Source organism: Leiobunum rupestre, chromosome 3 (genome assembly GCF_980474605.1).
Source record: "Leiobunum rupestre chromosome 3, qqLeiRupe1.1.hap1, whole genome shotgun sequence".
NCBI lineage: Eukaryota > Metazoa > Arthropoda > Arachnida > Opiliones > Sclerosomatidae > Leiobunum > Leiobunum rupestre.
Genome location: NC_143386.1, coordinates 26,511,877 through 26,520,426, shown reverse-complemented (window position 1 = coordinate 26,520,426; position 8,550 = coordinate 26,511,877).

Here is an 8,550-nt window from a genome sequence, read left to right as displayed (position 1 = left end):
GTCAATACCTTCAAAGCCTAACGGGTCACTGCGATTTTTAAAGATATTTAAATAATCGACTTCACCATTTCCAATACATGGTTTTAAGGCCGATATTTCATTAACGGCCATGTCTAGCTCAACATGCCTCCTGATAGTTTTCGGCATTATTACTGGTATGCTGGCGTCTTTTACTTTACGACCATTAACTATATAGGCTGCTTCTGACATATTGTTGACTGATATCCCCAAGATAACTCCACCAGTTTCTTCATCTAACTTTCTAACTTTATACTAATCTTCTAGCTTAGTTACGGACCAGCCAAATAAATTTTAAAAAGCTTCTCCAAAACTTGCAGGCGGCAGTTCAGAAGGTATTTCTTTATGCGACTGTTCTACATTGATAACAACATCGTCAGTTTGTAGTTCCGAAGCATTTTCTTGTTGACATTGTTCCACACCCACAACAGTGTTGCCATTATTCATGTCATTATTGGGATTCAAGTTCTCATGGAATTGGTTTGTTGAATCAATAAGAACATCAAGGCAAGAATTTCTTAATTCGCCATCGTCAATATTGGGAGATAAAACATTGCCACTGTTACTACAGCGATTCAAACATTTGCGAGCGATTTTAGGCGTAGAAGGAATGACACAATTATTGGAGATTTCCATGTCATGGTACTGTGCATCTTCAGTAGAAAAAGGAACATTACTGTCACTATCATTTAAGTTGTTCGCATCTTGAGACTCAAAATTGAAGTTCATCCCCAGGCTCCCCGCCAGCAATAGGCACAAGTAGGCACGTGCCTACGTTGAAAAAGTGTAGGCCTACTTGGGGGCCTCCAAATTTTTAAAAAAGGTGCCTATGATTGGGCCTCCAAAATCGAAATAAACTTTCGGTTCGTAAGATTTTTACATTTGGGCCTTCTAAAAATGCTTATTTAGAAAGCAGGTTTCTTTGCCAATTTCAAGAGAGTTAGAATGAATGACCGCGATTCCAGATTTTTCCCTTAAAAACTTGATCTTTTGAATCGACTGAAATACTTACTACATGCTAGGCAGAAAGGTGCACCTGACACCTGTTTGCCGTGGTGTCAGTGAGAAGCTACAATACACTGGTTTCACCAATAAGCAACAAACACAGCACCCCACAGAAGGATAACGCAACCCGTCAAAAGTCGCGCATTTCCTTTTTCAAGACTACTAAGCTATTACAAACAGTATTTTTCAAGACACATTGGATTTTGAGGTGTTGAAGTATAAACCGGAATTTTTTGCCAAGATTCAACTTTAGAGAGATCCTGTTGTAACTCGGCGTTAGATGTGTTTGTACTAAGAATTTTGATAAGTTTTGTGTCATCTGCAAAGAGACTGGGGAAAGAATGATCGACAGCTGAAGGTAAACTATTGATGTATATTGCAAATAAGAATGGTTAACATTAGGAGAGCAGGGCTATGAAATTAGATATAAGAAAGGTATAAATCATTCTAACGCTGATGGACTAAGTCGTTTACCTTTATTATCAAAACCAATAACACCACCAATACCATCCGAGTATGTCTTCGCAATTAGCCAACTCAATCAAGGACCTCTCGACTCGATACAAGTAGCTGAAGAAACAGCAAAAGACCATATTTTGAAGCAAATCTACAAATTTGTTCAACAAGGATGGCCAAACAAATTAGAAGAACATTTCAAGCCATACTGGAAGAGAAGATATGACTTGACTATTCATGAAGGAGTCTTATTAGCTACCGATCGGGTGGTCATACCGAAAACTTGCCAAGAAGTTATTCTGTATGAACTGCATAGTTCACACCAGGGAATGGTGCAAACAAAGCGATTAGCCAGGAGCAAAGTTTGGTGGCCAGAATTGAACACCAACATTGAGGACAGAATTAGAGCATGTTCAAGTTGTCAGCAAAATGCAACCATGCCAAAGGCTGAATACTTGAAGTGGCCCGAGGAGATCCAACCGTGGACTCGTGTCCATATAGACTTTGCCGGACCGGTAAATGGGAAATATTTATTAATATTAGTGGACTCTACCACGAAATGGATGGAAATCGGAGTCACTTCAACAACCAGTTCAGCCGTAGTCATCACATTCTTACGACAAACTTTGGCATGTTATGGAATTATGAAGACCCTGGTGAGTGATAATGCCACTTGTTTCACAAGTAACGAGTTCCAAATCTTCACGCAGAATAACGGCTTCAAGCATTTGACCATTGCACCGTATCACCCTGCTTCAAATGGTCAGGCTGAAAGGGTGGTGCGTACCGTGAAGACATCATTAAAAAAAATAGATGGTACTTCTAACTCTGCCATTGATGTCATTGACGAAGGTTTAAAAAAATTCTCAAATGGATCTCTCGACGTAAGACTAGCAAGATTGCTCATAAACTATCGCCGCACTCCGCAAATTAGTGGTAAATCTCCAGCGGAAATCATGTTTGGAAGATAAATCCGCACCAAACTTGACATGGTCCATCCAACGAACTTTAAAGAGGAGAGAGGTAATGAGAATATCAACATCGATAAACCTATAATTGAAATGCTAGAAGTAAATAATAATAGCGATAAAACCATTAGTAAAAATTAGTGATGTTACCTATAAGTTTCATCCTAATCAAAAAGTCTTTGTAAAAAAACTATGGTAAGGGAGAAAATTGGATAGAGGGAACTGTAAAAAATCTATCGGAAATATGATGTATGGGATTGATATTGGGAGAGGTATTATTAGAAAACATCAGAACCAATTGAGACTAAGGAGTGAGAAGTTATTAAAACCAACCGTGTCTGAGACATCAACAACTGGAGCCAGTAAAATGAATCCAAATCCAGATGCAGGGTACAGATCAGTATTACAACCACTGATCCAGAGTCATCAACAACCACCGATCCAGAGTCATCAACAACCACCGATCCAGAGTCATCAACAACCACCGATCCAGAGTCATCAGCAACCACCAATCCTGAGTCCTGACAATGAATCTCCAAGCTGGAGTAGCAAATCATCACCAAGTCGATCACCGAGTCGCAATCTTATCTTATTACCACGACAAGACTCGAGACCAGAGCAACAGCCTACCACAAGCATCTCTATTCATAGTGTAGCCACATCATCAGAAGGAGCCCGATCAAGGATACTTATTAGACAAGATTTTGACAAAGAGCCTCAGTCGAGTAGACACAGACCACACGTACGAAGATCCAGTCGAAGACGTAAATCAATTAAAAGACTTAATTTATGAACTGAAATGTTTAATCGTTAATGTAGTTAAAATACACTATAATCAGTCTATTTAAAAAAGAGGTGATGTTATGAACTATAATAGCCAGGGGGCGCCACTGGGTGGGGAAGCTGAGGGAGCTCTAGTTTTATGACCACCTAAACAGTGGTCTACTTTTAATTTCAGTAAATCAATAATATCTTTTTGAAATCCAGTTCTGCAAGGTAAGTTTTCAAGCCAAGAGTTAAGGGTTCGAGGCAATGGTAAGTGAAACATTTTACGTAGCTATCTGTATACTTTGGGCCTTTGAAAATGTAATGCAAGACAAATTTGTTTTTCATAATTTGAAAATCTCCTACCCCTAGCAGCCTTGTTATTAAGCCGTAATTGCATTTTCAAAAAAATTACCCTTTACAGGTAAATTTGAAAAATGAATGTCAATTGGATCCAATTCGAGCTCTCTCTCCCGTTTACAAACTTTCTTAGTGAGATGTTGGTTTACATTATATTGAGTTTTAAGCAATCGTCTAGCTTTTACAAATTTTCGTTGGTAATTAACATTAGAAATATTATTTTCTAAATTGACTTCATTCATTTCCAGTACTTCAACATTTGCATTCTCAGATTGTTTTTTCATTAATCACCATAGAATAATCGGCATTTTCATTTGCTAACTTGGAATCATTTTCATTAATCTCCTTGGCATTTCCATTTGGGGACTTGCATTCTCTTTCATCAATCTCCATTAAATCTTCGGAAATCTCATTTGCTGATCCAGATTCACTAAGTGGCTGATTTTCCAATTCAAACAGGACAATTTCTGGTAGTTTTTGGAATATAGTTGGTACCACAGCGTTTCTTAACAAACTGTTCCTGTCATTTTTTTAAATAAGGTTACAAATTTAAAATACGTAATTTTAACACTAACCTCTTTTTGACATCTGCAAAGACATTTTCTTCAAAATGATTTGCACATAAAACGACACCAGTCTGACCGCTGAAATAAATAAAGCCTTCCAGTATTCTCAATCCATTTCTGACACCTACATTATGAGTTTATATAATGCACGGTATAATGATATTTTGACGAAGTTTATAATAATTACCTTTCTCTATCCTTAGGAAACCGAAAAAATTATACTTGTGGACTATTTGCCCTCGAATTTTCACATTTATAGGCCGCGCAACTTTGTGAATTCCAACTAAAAACTTCTCCGCCGTCGGTCATTTTAAAGTTCTAGTCGATCGGAACAAAAAATATTTATATTTATTTCCGCAGTACCAGCGCTGGCTCACAGGCGGCGCTTCAAAATCCAGTCTGCAAAATTTCATATAGAGTCGCGTATCCTTATGACTGTATCACCTTCCAGTCATATCCTTCATCCATGTCCATACCTCTACTTGGAATGCTTATCCTGGCGTATCGCGCATAGTAAGATCACTCAGTAGCCCCGCCAAGAATTTTCTGCACATAGGCCCAGCCTGATTTAGGGGCCCCATCTATAATGTTTATTTCAAAAATTTCCTGACTTTTAACGATTGTTTTTAAATTTTGACATGATTTCTAAAAGTTTCCCCTGCAATGGATTTTTTTAAAGGCATTTTAATCAAGGAATGACATTCGTCGATTAGATTTTTCCGAGGGGCAGGTCACTTCCATTTTGGCTGCGTCTTAATCATAGTAAAATGATTAAATCAGGGTAATCGTGATTAAATCAGGGTGATCGTCATTAAATGAGGGTAATCAAGATTAAATCAGGGTAATCAAGATTAAAAAATCTAATCTAGATTCAATCAATCTGATGTGTTTGTTCTTGTTAATTAAACACTCTATTGAAGCTATAAGATTTATTTCCATGATGATGATGATTTTTACATTTAAGTAAGAGTACCGAACATGTCGGCAGCCGGTAGACCACTGTTTAGGTGGTCATAAAACTAGAGCTCCCTCAGCTTCCCCACCCAGTGGCGCCCCCTAGATATTATAGTTCTTAACATCACCTTTTTTTAAATAGACTGATTATAGTGTATTTTAACTACATTAACGATTAAACATTTCAGTTCATAAATTAAATCTTTTAATTGATTTACGTGTTCGACTGGATCTTCGTACGTGTGGTCTGTGTCTACTCGACTGAGGCTCTTTGTCGAAATCTTGTCTAATAAGTATCCTTGATCGGGCTCCTTCTGATGATGTGGCTACACTAGGAATAGGGATGCTTGTGGTAGGCTGTTGCTCTGGTCTCGAGTCTTGTCGTGGTAATAGAATAGGATTGCGACTCGGTGATCGACTTGGTGATGATTTGCTACTCCAGCTTGGAGATTCATTGTCAGGACTCAGGATTGGTGGTTGCTGATGACTCTGGATCGGTGGTTGTTGATGACTCTGGATCAGTGGTTGTAATACTGATCTGTACCCTGCATCTGGATTTGGATTCATTTTACGGGCTCCAGTTGTTGATGTCTCAGACACGGTTGGTTTTAATAACTTCTCACTCCTTAGTCTCAATTGGTTCTGATGTTTTCTAATAATACCTCTCCCAATATCAATCCCATACATCATATTTCCGATAGATTTTTTACAGTTCCCTCTATCCAATTTTCTCCCTTACCATAGTTTTTTACAAAGACTTTTTGATTAGGATGAAACTTATAGGTATCATCACTAATTTTTACTAATGGTTTTATCGCTATTATTATTTACTTCTAGCATTTCAATTATAGGTTTATCGATGTTGATATTCTCATTACCTCTCTCCTCTTTAAAGTTCGTTGGATGGACCATGTCAAGTTTGGTGCGGATTTATCTTCCAAACATGATTTCCGCTGGAGATTTACCACTAATTTGCGGAGTGCGGCGATAGTTTATGAGAAATCTTGCTAGTCTTACGTCGAGAGATCCATTTGAGAATTTTTTTAAACCTTCGTCAATGACATCAATGGCAGAGTTAGAAGTACCATCTATATTTTTTAATGATGTCTTCACGGTACGCACCACCCTTTCAGCCTGACCATTTGAAGCAGGGTGATACGGTGCAATGGTCAAATGCTTGAAGCCGTTATTCTGCGTGAAGATTTGGAACTCGTTACTTGTGAAACAAGTGGCATTATCACTCACCAGGGTCTTCATAATTCCATAACATGCCAAATTTTGTCGTAAGAATGTGATGACTACGGCTGAACTGGTTGTTGAAGTGACTCCGATTTCCATCCATTTCGTGGTAGTCCACTAATATTAATAAATATTTCCCATTTACCGGTCCGGCAAAGTCTATATGGACACGAGTCCACGGTTGGATCTCCTCGGGCCACTTCAAGTATTCAGCCTTTGGCATGGTTGCATTTTGCTGACAACTTGAACATGCTCTAATTCTGTCCTCAATGTTGGTGTTCAATTCTGGCCACCAAACTTTGCTCCTGGCTAATCGCTTTGTTTGCACCATTCCCTGGTGTGAACTATGCAGTTCATCCAGAATAACTTCTTGGCAAGTTTTCGGTATGACCACCCGATCGGTAGCTAATAAGACTCCTTCATGAATAGTCAAGTCATATCTTCTCTTCCAGTATGGCTTGAAATGTTCTTCTAATTTGTTTGGCCATCCTTGTTGAACAAATTTGTAGATTTGCTTCAAAATATGGTCTTTTGCTGTTTCTTCAGCTACTTGTATCGAGTCGAGAGGTCCTTGATTGAATTGGCTAATTGCGAAGACATACTCGGATGGTATTGGTGGTGTTATTGGTTTTGATAATAAAGGTAAACGACTTAGTCCATCGGCGTTATACCTTTCTTATATCTAATTTCATAGCTGTGCGCTCCTAATGTTAATCATTCTTATTTGCAATATACATCAATAGTTTACCTGCAGCTGTCGACCATTCTTTCCCCAGTCTCTTTGCAGATGACACAAAACTTATCAAAATTCTTAGTACAAACACATCTAACGCCGAGTTACAACAGGATCTCTCTAAAGTTGAATCTTGGCAAAAAATTCCGGTTTATACTTCAACACCTCAAAATTCAATGTGTCTTGAAAAAGACTGTTTGTAATAGCTTAGTAGTCTTGAAAAAGGAAATGCGCGACTTTTGACGGGTTGCGTTATCCTTCTGTGGGGTGCTGTGTTTGTTGCTTATCGGTGTAACACAGTGTGTTGTAGCTTCTCACTGACACCACGGCAAACAGGTGTTAGGTGCACCTTTCTGCCTAGCATGTAGTAAGTATTTCAGTCGATTCAAAAGATCAAGTTTTTAAGGGAAAAATCTGGAATCGCGGTCATTCATTCTAACCCTCTTGAAATTGGCAAAGAAACCTGCTTTCTAAATAAGCATTTTTAGAAGGCCCAAATGTAAAAATCTTACGAACCGAAAGTTTATTTCGATTTTGGAGGCCCAATCATAGGCACCTTTTTTTAAAATTTGGAGGCCCCAAGTAGGCTTACACTTTTTCAACGTAGGCACGTGCCTACTTGTGCCTATTGCTGGCGGGGAGCATGAGATCACTCTGACGGCTTTGGCCCCGCCTACGAGAGAGAAAATCCCCTCTGCGCGCGCTCCCCTCTCACGTAGTTGTTTGTTAAGTTCACATAGTGACGTCAAAAAAACCGTCAGCCACATCGAGACAAAAATCTGCCGCGATAAGCATTCCAAGTAGAGGTATGGATTCCTGTTCTTATATAACTAGCTGACAGCTGTGACGACGTAGGGGGCTAATAAATCTAATGCTAGCCCTCCATAAAGTACTACTTTCTCTAAAAATGTATCCTTCTATTGATAAGTATGAAAAAAAGTTTAAAACGTTATTTAAACAATGGTTTTTAAGTTTTTTTTTTAGTTTAAATTAAACAGGTTAAAATATGGAATTGTGTTTTAAACAATAAAAAAGTGTTTTTGTTCTTTTAAAAAAAAAAGATTTTGCCCAACCTGGTATGAACTAAATAAAAAATTATGGTCTGCTAACACACGCTACGACTTAGGTTTAACGTAACTAGCGCCAATCATTTCTAGCTCTTGCTATGCCTGGTGGAAGAAATGGCAAATACATGAAAAAGGACCTAAGACAATAACTCAGAGTATAATTAATATTATTAAATAGCATTTAAATTGGTTACAATATTTAAAACAGCAACAGCGAACTTTCTGTAAGATCTGCTTAAAACGATGTTTGGGCAAATAAATTTATACAAATGTTAAAAAATATATTAGCACCCAGAGACGTAAAAAGTTGTTATTTTCAACATTGACCCACCATAAATGACAAACTATTGAACAGATTTAATTTTTTTTTCAAAAACCTACATTGGTATTTGTCATTGTACCGAAAAAAAGTATAATTG